An 11,798-nucleotide genomic window follows, 5' to 3' on the forward strand; every position below is an offset into this window, starting at 1 on the left:
CACATCTTTGTGATAATCATGGATGATAATGTAACATATGAAGTCAATGGTAACGTTACGTCACGATTATGAGTCCGTAACAATGCACACAAGGGACGTAACCAATACATAAGCTGCGTCTTATCTATTTAAGGCTCGTTTGTACTTTTTAATGAACATATTTTCTTTATTTATTCGCATTTCTTCATTTATTTATTGTTAGCGCATAAATCCAAACCAAAAGTGAAGGAAAATATGCTATGTAGAAAGTCTTCAATATTGATGTGTTGTACATATGATATATACATATTAATACAGGTATGACAGAAACATATTATTATCAGTGAATCACAAAAATGAGGTCAAATCGGATGAACACTATTAAACTGAAATGTACATATAACAATCATTCTATACACCAAATGTATTTGACCCTCTACTATTAGTATCTAAGAAACCTACCAAATCAAGAAATCTTTATGTTGACCCCAATGAACCGTAAAATAAGGTCATGGTAAGATAAACCCTGTCCGACAGACATGAGTATTCACCTTACAATCAGTTATATATTCACAAAGTATAGTAATATAGAATCACACTATCAAAATTTAATTAATATGTATTTATCCATACATTTACATATATATTTTTTTCTTATTCTGTTTTTTTTTTACATTGTATGGTAAACATTTGTTTAATTCATTTACCACTAAAATTATATGCATTAAACAGTCGACCATGAGAGGATACATAAATGGAAAATGATCCTGTGCAGGATGTGGTCAAGTCCATTCACAAGGCTTATGTCCAGAAAACTGTCACCAAGACTCAGAAGGTGGATGATTTCAACAAAGGTGTGGTGAGGAGGATCATTTATGATCTGCACAAGAAATCACAGTCGGTGACCATGCCAAAGCTGCAGGAGGCTCTGAAAAGAAAGACATTGACATTTCCATATCTTCAGTGTCGAGAACAGTGCATTTACTGGGGTTTCGGTAATTTATTTAACAATATTTGGACTTAACCCAATGTTTAAGCAAACAATTTCATGTCCTTTATTTTCAGTTATAATCTTTTTTTTTTAATTTGTAATGGTACAGATATAAAACATGCTTAAACTGTATATATTGGGCATTGTTGTCTTTCTTGTTAAAAGCATGGTGTACATGTATAATTTTTGGATTTCAATGCATATAATCGATGTGTTACTTGTGAATTTGATCTATTATTAATTTGAGCCAACAGTAATGAGACTTGGTGCATTGAGAATGTGTGCATCTCCTGTGATTCCACTATTGAGATTAAGTTATGAAGTTTGGTAGTACATTGTTCTTGTAGAATTTTGTTACAATTTATTTTATGTGAATTTTTTGTGATGTTGGTTTTAGAGCTCTATGAAAACAAAGAATACACTTGAAAATATTTAAACTTAACAATGTGGCATATGCAAAGAGTTTAAGGATATAAATTTAGGTTCTCCATTGCTAATACTTACATGATTTAGACCAATGAATGCATAAAATACACATTATTGTATTAAAATACACCAACTACCAGGATACATCTGAAAATCACTTTACACATATACAAAGTATTGCTTAGCTGGCTATATCTATCTGGATGATACTAACAGCCTGAAAATTAAAAAAAATACATTCATTACATAAAAAAAAAATATCACCAAATGCATTATCTATTCTTATAATGTATTGTCTATTTTTTTTTTTCAGGTTCTACAGGAATGCGTCAAGCAGAAGATTTGTGTCGGAGAGGGAGGACATTGTTCTCATGAGAATAACATATCTTCGTAAGATACATAAGTTTAGGCAGCAAGGGAGTCATATTGTATATCTGGATGAGACTTGGTTGAACACCAATCATGTGATAAAGGGTGACTGGCTGGATGTTTCCAGCACGTCCATGTCTGTCTTTGAGCAACACTGTAAAGGTACCCATCGCAAAGTCCCTTCCGGTAAGGGTACTAGATTAATAATCCTTGATGTTGGCTCATCTCAACAAGGCTTAATCACCGGATGTGGGCTATGTAGCTTGGAATAATTCTAGTTGCAAGAGAAAGATATCACCCAGCTTTTTTTGGAGGCCAAGTCCCATATCGATGCGTAGCGCTGGGCTAAATTTGAGACTCGCGTGGTAAGGGAGTTTGAGGAAAAGCTCAAGAAACTTGTTGGTATCAGAGATGAAGACGTCAATCCAGTGGTGATTGAGAAGACGGACGTTGACAGTGATGACAGTCAGAAGACAATTCCTTACATGTTTTCGGAGGGGGAGGAGGAGGGGAATAATGAAAATGACATTGACTTTGAGGACAGTGTCCCTGATACCATCAATGATGCTGATGAGATTTTGTGCAATACCTGTGGTAGCACTGAACCTCCCAAATCCATTCAAAAGGAAAAGTATATATCCTGGTTTCAGTGTGATACTTGTGGTCAGTGGGTACACAACAGATGTTGCACAAAACCTGCTCTTGCGAGGAATGTCTGTCTTCGGTGCTTCTCCATTCTTAATCACCGCAACCTCAGTGAACCACTGATTTCGCCAATTGAAGATATTGAACAGTGATGTCTTTCTTTAATGCCATTAAAATAGTTACATGTACATACCCTAAAGTCAGTTAATTAAACATATGTTCCTCCTAGATGCAATAAAACATTCGAAAGTTTTTTTTACAAACATTTATAATCTCAAATTTTGGGTGGTCAAAACATGACTATACAATTGTTATTTGGATTGCTAATATTTTTTTAGGAGAGTTCACCCTATAATTTCCAAAAACTGTGCAAGGCCTATAAAATTGCTCGCTGGAGGCTGGTAAAGGAGCAGTATTTTGATTTATTCATTGATGATTGCTTAACAGTACCAGTATTTTAATTAGATAATAAGAGAAATGAGATTTTCACTGTTCATGAAATTATACTTTATGGATAGACTTTTTAACACTCAAATAAAGCATTATATTATTATATTATATATCTGACTGTCTAAGGGATATAACTCTATCTCCAAAATAATTTAACTGTACAAGTAAATAAAAAAAATCCACTTAAACTTGTATGTAGTCCCTAACTGATTGGTAATGACATTTATTTTTTATTCCAAGATGAGAGAAATGATTAAAAGAAAAATTAGCATCTTTAATTTTCAATGTGATGTCCTTTTTCTTCATATATTTTTTCTGTAATGCTAAAAAAAACTTTGGTTTGGGGATTTCTTTATGTCACTTTTGCCAGAGCTTCTCAAATATTTATACACCCAAGTTGTAGTTTGGGGTGTTCTTGCGGATTTAATTAGGATTCAATTCTTTTTAATGTGTGAAACATTATTTTCAATCATTAACAAAAGTAAAGAGTGTGGTTAATACTCTTGGCAAATATTTCTTAATGATTTTTTTAAGTACATGTACATGTATCTGCTTGACTGGCAGTTTCAGAACTGATACAGCTTATATGGATACCGTCTCCGTTTCTTTACAGCTCAGGAGGACTTTCTCAACATACCTTTATTTAATCTTCAGTTACTGATTTATTGATGACAATTTCTGGACAGTAAGTTGAGTGATTGCTTACCCATCCTGCATACATCAACATTACATGATTAAAATATAATAAATCAACACCTGATAAACTGTGAAACATTTCCACCATCTGTTGTGATACATGTATATACTTCAAACATCTGTGATATAAACATTCTTACTAAGCTGCCATCTGCGATATGAACATTCTAACATAACTGCTATTTGTGATATAAACATTCAGACTTAACTGCTATTTGTGATATTAACATTCTAACTTAACTGGTATCTGTGATATGAACATTCTAACATATCTGCTGCATCTATCTGTGATATAAACAGTTTAACTTAAATGAAGTTTAAGTCAAATATCTGTGATAAAATTATATTTATTCTGATTGTACGTAATTGACTTCAGTTGAAGATATTTATTTCTAATTATGGTTATTGATATTTTGTTGATATAAAAAAGTAATTGAATGTTAATGGTTATTGTTGTCGTGTTGGTTAAGCTTTAAATCATAAATTGTTGTTACCATGAATATGCATGTATATTTAGTTATTAAATAATAAATGTTGTTTAAATACACATTATTATCATTTTATCAAACATGCTTTGAAAAAGAGCCATTGAAACAAATAGATGAACAAAAACACATAAATCTTGCAAGGTGAAAAAATTAAAATTGAAATGAAGAACAGCAACAAACCTGTTGTTCCTTCGATTTTGATCGGTGCATTAAAAGACTTAATTTTCATTGAATAAAACATATGTCATTTACATTAAAAGTGAATAAAATGCAGGGTGCAGCTTGATACAACCGCAGAGGTCGAACTCTCAACAGTTGGCATGTAGGGACACCATTTTCAAGCTTGATACAGCTCTGAATTTGGATTGTGATTAAAGATTTGATATAGCATAGGTTTCTGACACAGAATGGATGAGGTCTAAGAACTTCTACATTTTAATATTTAATATAAAAAAAAGAAGATGTGCTATGATTGCCAACGAGACAACTCTCCACAAGAGACAAAATGACACAGAATGTAACAACAATAGGTCACCGTACGGTCTTCAACAGTGAGTTAAACCCATACCGCATAGTCAGCTATAAAAGGCCCTGAAATAACAAATGTAAAAAAAATCAAACGAGAAAACAAACGGCCTGATTTATGGTCCAATATTCAAAATCTAAATACATGGTTAGATTCAGCATATCAAATAACCGCAAGATTTCAAAGTTTGCTTTTGGACCTTTTGGACCTCAGTGTAGATCGATTTGATTACTGGGCCAAAAATTCCTAAATCTTAGTACATTTTGTACATGATTAGATTCAGCATATCAAAGAACCCCAAGTTTTCAATTTTTGTTGAAATCATACAAAATTTTGTTTTATAATTTGGACCCAAATTCGAACCAACTTAAAAACTGGACTCAAAATCATAAAATTTTAATACATGTTTAGATTCTGCATATGAAAGAACCCCAAGAATTCTATTTTTGTTTAAATCAAACTAATTTTAATTTTGGACCCTTTGGACCTCAATGTGGATCAATTAGAAAACGGGGGCCCAACATTAAAAATCTAAATACACGATTAGATTTGGCATATCAAAGAACCCCAATACATCAGTTTTTGATGAAATCAAACAAAGTTTAATATTGGACCCTTTGAACATCAATTTAAAAATTGGTCCCAAAATCAAAAAACACAGTTAGATACAGTTTATTAAAGAATCCCAAGAATTGCTGACTTTGAATAACACCACATTAAAATTGATCAAGAAATAAGAAATTTATACATAGTATTAGAAAAGTATTGTTTGGGCCCCTTTTTCCTAATGGTAAGGGCCATAACCTCCAAAATCCCAACCTTCATTTTGAGGTATGGCACCTTGTGGTACAATTTAATAGAGATCCATACACTTACATGTATACACAATTATTTTCCTGAAACAGAAAATGCTTCTTTTTGGCCCCTTTTTCCTAACCAGTTATGACAATAATCCCCAACATCAATACCAGCCTTCCTTTTGTGGTACAATTTCATCATGTTCATGGAGATCCAAACACTTATACTCAAGTTATTGTATGAAAACCAAATGTCTTTGGACGACCACGACAACATCATACCATTATACGGCTGCAAATATTTTGCGGTTGTATAAGAATAACTCAAAAAGGTGTCAGATGTTCAAACCTTTCATTAAAGAGTCTCCCCCTAGGAAAAATTTTCATGATGGAAAACCTTTTTTCAATATTGTATTTAGCATCTTAATTTGTAATGTTTAAATAAGAATAATGTAATGTGAAATAGCTATCAATGACACATCAACTCAACATGACTAGTAGTTTTAATACATTTTTATTAAATTAAAAAAAAAAAAAAAGCCAAAAATACAAGTACAGAATGATACAAGCATAGCATTCTATGTGTATGTGTTGTGAATATCCAAAGTCGGGAGCCTGTAATTTTGTAGAACTTTGTTGATGTTGCTGTATATCATATGTTTTTGTTTTGTCATGTACATAAACTAGGAGGTTTATTTTTCACGTTTCAACTGTTTAACATTTTGTTATGTCTGGGTAGTATTGCTATTATGACCATGTGTTATTTAATTTTGTTTATCTAGTGTTTTTTTTTGGGGTAGTCAGAAATCAGTGCATAAAATAAGTAGATTTTATGAATAATTATTTAAGTAAGTAAGTTAGTAAATTATTTAAAGTCGGCATATATGTACATAACAACAGAGAAAACATGAGCTCTGATGAGCTGTTTATCTGACTTTCATATAATAATCATACAAATGAGACAATTATCCTCCAGAAATGACATAGATGTTATAAAATTATAGGTACACCAAACAGCCTTCAACAATCCAAGGTCAGATGAACCTAGTCCGACAGACATGTATTCCTTATCAAGTTTAATTTTGTTCCTCCTTGGGTTTTAATCATCTCTTTAACATTTGTATTAGGTTTTGGATTTTTTTATATTATGACCTAGAGCATCACTGAACTGACTGAAGAAACAGTCTGGCTCTCTGTCATAAACCTTTACTCAGTACTCAAAGAGTACAAAATGTGTGCTTGAAATCACCAAATACAGTATTTCTGAGTCTGAGTACTATAATCGTGTTTGAAATTTTTATGAAAGCAACGCCTGGTCTACATACAAAAAAGTTAATAGTGAAATGAATATGAATGTTATGTTTAATAAAGTTTTTCCTGCCTGTTAACCCATTAATAAAATTTTTGTGTATTAGGTGAAACCAAAATTCAATTTCAATGGCCTCATCATTGTTGTACAAATTCCTGTTAACCCTCTACTTTCCATGTTAATCAAAACAGATCACTACTCTTATTATTATAAGATGGAGCTTCTAATGCATCTCTCCCAACATTAGTTTGGCACCTTCTGTTGTGAACTTTCCATTTCTATGTGGCAACATTCCAGCAGCGCCTGCATACGGAGTATATATCTCCCAATTGATACGATATTCCCGGGCTTGTATTTCCTATCATGATTTCCTTGATAGAGGATTGCTGCTCACAAGGAAGCTATTAAGCCAAGAGTTCCTAATGGTGAAGTTGAAATCATCCCTTCGTAAATTTTACGGACGCCATCACGAGTTGGTTGACCGTTATGGAACTACCGTTTCACAGATGATATCTGATATGTTCCCTATGTCGTAACTACAATACCCTTCCCTTTTCACGAATGTGACCTACCGAATTAGACTTTTTACCGGATTTGTAATAACATAAGCAACACGACGGGTGCCACATGTGGAGCAGGATCTGCTTACCCTTCCAGAGCACCTGAGATCACCCCCAGTTTTTGGTGGGGTTCGTGTTGCTTAGTCTTTAGTTTTCTATGTTGTGTAATCTGTACTATTATTTGTCTGTTTGTCTTTTTATTTTTGGCTATGGCGTTGTCAGTTTGTTTTCGATCTATGAGTTTGATTGTCCCTCTGGTATCTTTCGTCCCTCTTTTCTGCATGAACGGAAAAATATGCATAGCAAATTTCACTAAATTTTTACTGGCCCCAATCAATTTTAATTTGACTCTGGCATAGGGCTTGTGGCAAAATACCAAGACTTGCCAAAAGATTATAATCATTATAATAATGATCCTTCAAAGCATAAGTTTTAACATTCCCAAAAAGCTTGTGATAACACATCGAGAACGGTTTCAAGAAACTTCATTGTTATTTTACCATCGTTTGCATGATGATTGTTTATCATTCTATGTACGTTTCAAATATAATTGACTAAACATGTTTTAATTAATGAATATTTGAGAAAATTACAAATAGCCATATTAAAGGGTGGTAACTGCAATTGTTATTTTTTTTTAAATTGCTACCATATGTCGGTACGTGTTTCGTAGAAACAGTTTTTAACCCAGATCCTTGGCTTTTCACAGAAAGCTAGCACACATATAAGTGGTGGCCTTTGAATTAGTTTTTGTTTATTCCGTCAGACTTGGAAACATAGTAATATATCAGCAAAATATCGACAAAAAAGTATCAACTTTGTGTAATCAATTTCAGTTATCATCCAAAATCCACGAAATACAATCATACTGAAGTTTCCCAATTGCAATAATTATGCAATTTGTTTCGGAATCCTCTCCGTTTCCAAGATTCGGCAACAGTCAGTTTTCAGCTTTAGTTTTAAAAGACGGTATTAATTTTGTTTTGTCAACTTCTCCTACAGTTTAAACCCAATTCCTTGAAACTTCAGTTGGCGGTATGCACCACTGTTTGTAGTTATTTTTTCATCATTTGAAATTTCCGTATATTTAAATATTCATTATAAACATCTCTTCTTTGTTTAAGAAAACTTTTGTGCAACCCGGTCGTTTGGGTCTATGATCAATTGTTTGTAACATTAATTACTAGGACGTAAGACTATAAAATTGACAGAAAATGAATTTATCTATTTTTGATATAGAATGAATAAAACTGTCAACCTTTTAAAACCTAAAAAAAAAGGGGGGGGGGGGGGGGGGGGGGGGGGCTGTTCCTATATAAAGGTTTTACCCAGACATGGCGCTGGTATAGGTCACTTTCTTTAAAATTTCAAATATTTCACGAGGTTTCAATTCCACAGAGTTATAACAACTAGTTTTACTGACATCTAAGAAAAAATCGACATCGGATTAGCTTCGAATACTTATGATTCAATCAGCAACCTAGTCATGTATTTCATCTCACTTTCTCGATCTAATCATATATTATGAAGCCTGGGATAGTGACCGAACTATTCAAGCGGCTCATCCCTACCTCTCATAACATGTTAAGTGGCCCCGCACTTTTATCATAGTTTTGCTATTCTCAACGTTTTGATTTTATGGGACTTAAATGGCGTATACATGAGTCACATGGAACACATACTAGTGTATTTACTAGAATCATCTTACACATTTTATTTGAGACACATTGAGAACGGTTTCACACGTATACTGGTATTCTATTCCATTGATGGTTTGCTTTCATATAGATATGTACCCTACATCCGTTTATATTATCATTCATAGGTATTATTTAAACCTAAATATTTGTAAAACAATCAATTATTGGTTTGATTATTGCCCACTTACTCGCTCATTCACTCACTCTGTTTCATTCATTAATTCATTTGCTCCATCGCTCACTCTCTTTCATGCACTCTCCCACTTATTTACTCTCTCACTTTCGCGCATTCATTCTCTCGCTCTTTTATTCACTCTTCCAGAAATCCACCCTCCCACTTTCGGGCATTCCCTCTCTCGCTCTTTCATTCACTCTCATGTATTCACGCAATCCTTCTTGGCCGAAGGCAATGTTATGTTCTACTCCGCTATGACTAAACACAGTATATCCAGGAGAATACCACTGTCTACCAGTATTTGAGAAAGATCAACACCCTCACTTCAGTTAAACATTATTAGGGGAGGAGCAAAACTATTCATTTGATGTGAAACATTTGATTTCAATAGAATTTTTGTATTCTGTGGTATTTTTACAATTGATTTCTTTCAGTTGAATCTTCCTGAAGGAACTTCATGTTATTTCGGTATCATGTGCATCATTATTGTTTATCATTCTATTTACTTTTTAAATGTAATTGACTTATTAGATATAAGAAGATGTGGTATGAGTGCAAATGAGACAACTCTCCATCCAAGTCAAAATTTATAAAAGTAAACCATTATAGGTCAAAGTACGGTCTTCAACACGGAGCTTTGGCTCACGCCGAACAGCAAGCTATAAAGGGCCCCAAAAATTACTAGTGTAAAACCATTCAAACGGGAAAACCAACGGTCTATCTATATAAAAAACGAGAAACGAGAAACACTTATGAACCACATCAACAAACGACAACTACTGAACATCAGATTCCTGACTTAGGACAGGTGCAAACAATTGCAGCGGGTTTAAACATTTTAATGGTACCAAACCTTCACCTTTATCTGAAACAATAGTGTAACATCACAACATAGAAAGACACACTATAAAATATCAATTAAAATGGCTTAACTCAATCAAAAGACATATTAACACCAGTGAACATACACTGAACACATAAATTTGTTCTATGATACAATGTAAATACAAAACAAATAAACTAAGGGAAGAATAGTTAAAGTAACATGTTATACCGCTGTGAAATGTTAAACAATTTAAGATTAACAATATGCTAGAACAAAAATATCAGCCATTTGCAATTACTTTAAACACAGGTAAATGAAGATAATTTTGTTGTTAGATATACATGTACGTGTACAGTTCAAATGGAGAAAGGAAATATATTTACAAAATAAATGATTTTGATGTTTATAGTACGAAGAACTGAAAATTTATAGTAATACCAAACACTTATCATAGCTGGTATATAGACCAGATATGACCCTGAAAAGTAAACATTAAATAACAAAAAAGAATTACAATTAGTATCAACAGGTCAAATAAACAAGAAAGTACGATTTGAGAGTACTCGCAGTTACTGACAGCTAGTTAAAAGCCAAAAACAATTAATAATAAAAAATCATGCATCAGAGACTAAAATCAACCAAAACACATCCCAGGGATTTAGTATTTTAACGTCATGCTTTAAACATGTTTTAGTTGATGAATAATTGAGAAAATCAAAAATAGCCATATTAAACGGTGGTAAATGCAATTGATTTTTTTTTAATTGCTACCATATGTCGGGACATGTCTCGAGAACAACACCTCCTACAGTGTTCAACGCACATCCTTGGCTTTTCACAGAAAGCTAGCACACATATAAGTTGTGGCCTCTTGATCAGTTTTTATTTATTCCGTCAGAATAGGGAACTTAGAAATCTTTCAGCAAAATTCGAAAAAAATGTACAAATTTTATGTAATAAAATTCAGTTTCCAAACCAAATCCACGAAACTTCACATAAAGATTTAAAACAATTATACTAAAGTTGTCTATTTACAATTATGGAATTTGCTCCGAAAATTCCAGCCATTTTACAGATTCCGCAAGAGTCATTTTGCAGCAAAATTTTCAAGACGGTATCAATTTTGTGTTATCAACTTCTACTACAGTTTTAACTCAGATTATTGAAACTACAGTTGAAGTTGTGCACCACCTTATGTAGTTATTTATATATGTTTTCATCATTTTATATTTCTATATATTTCCGTATATTTAATTTTTCTAAATGCCTCTCTTCTTTTTTTAAAAACATTTTGTGTTACATGAGTCTATGGCCAATTGCTTGAAACATTATTTGCTAGGAGCAAAATAAATAAATAAAAAAAAAAAATTGACAGAAAAATTTATTTATTTCTTTTTCATATAGAATGAAAAAAAAAAAACTATCTACTTTTTAAACCTAAAAAAATGGGATCGAAACCTCCCTTTTTGGTATTGTTTTAGGAAGATTTGTAGAAGAACCTATTTCACGTTGGTTTATACTTACACTGATAATGCTTTAAATATTGATCAATTTTTATTAATGAAATAATTAACTAAAAGACATTAGGTAGCTTGATATAAAGACTACATGCTCTAAATAGCATGATTCGCTCACCTGGATCTATGTGCATCTTCAACAATGGTCACTCTCCAACAATGTAGTCTGGATTATAGTCAGATCTATATTTGAACGCATATGTCGAAAACAAAAGCCATGGCAAAAAACAAAACACAACACAGAAAAAAAAAAGACTGAGCAACACGAACCCAATAAAAAAATCAAGGGTGAACTCAGGTTCTCCGGAAGGGTAAGCCAATCCTGTTCAACATGTGGCACCCGT

The 11,798-nt window shown here is 32.8% G+C and overlaps 1 pseudogene; it reads left to right on the top strand.

The window, feature by feature from the left end:
- Window positions 1-1,771, top strand: part of LOC127718731 (uncharacterized) — a 48,116-nt pseudogene extending 46,345 nt beyond the window's left edge.
- Window positions 1,772-11,798: the final 10,027 nt, after the last annotated feature.

This window comes from Mytilus californianus, unplaced genomic scaffold (genome assembly GCF_021869535.1).
Source record: "Mytilus californianus isolate M0D057914Y unplaced genomic scaffold, xbMytCali1.0.p SCAF_10, whole genome shotgun sequence".
NCBI classification, from domain to species: Eukaryota; Metazoa; Mollusca; class Bivalvia; order Mytilida; family Mytilidae; genus Mytilus; species Mytilus californianus.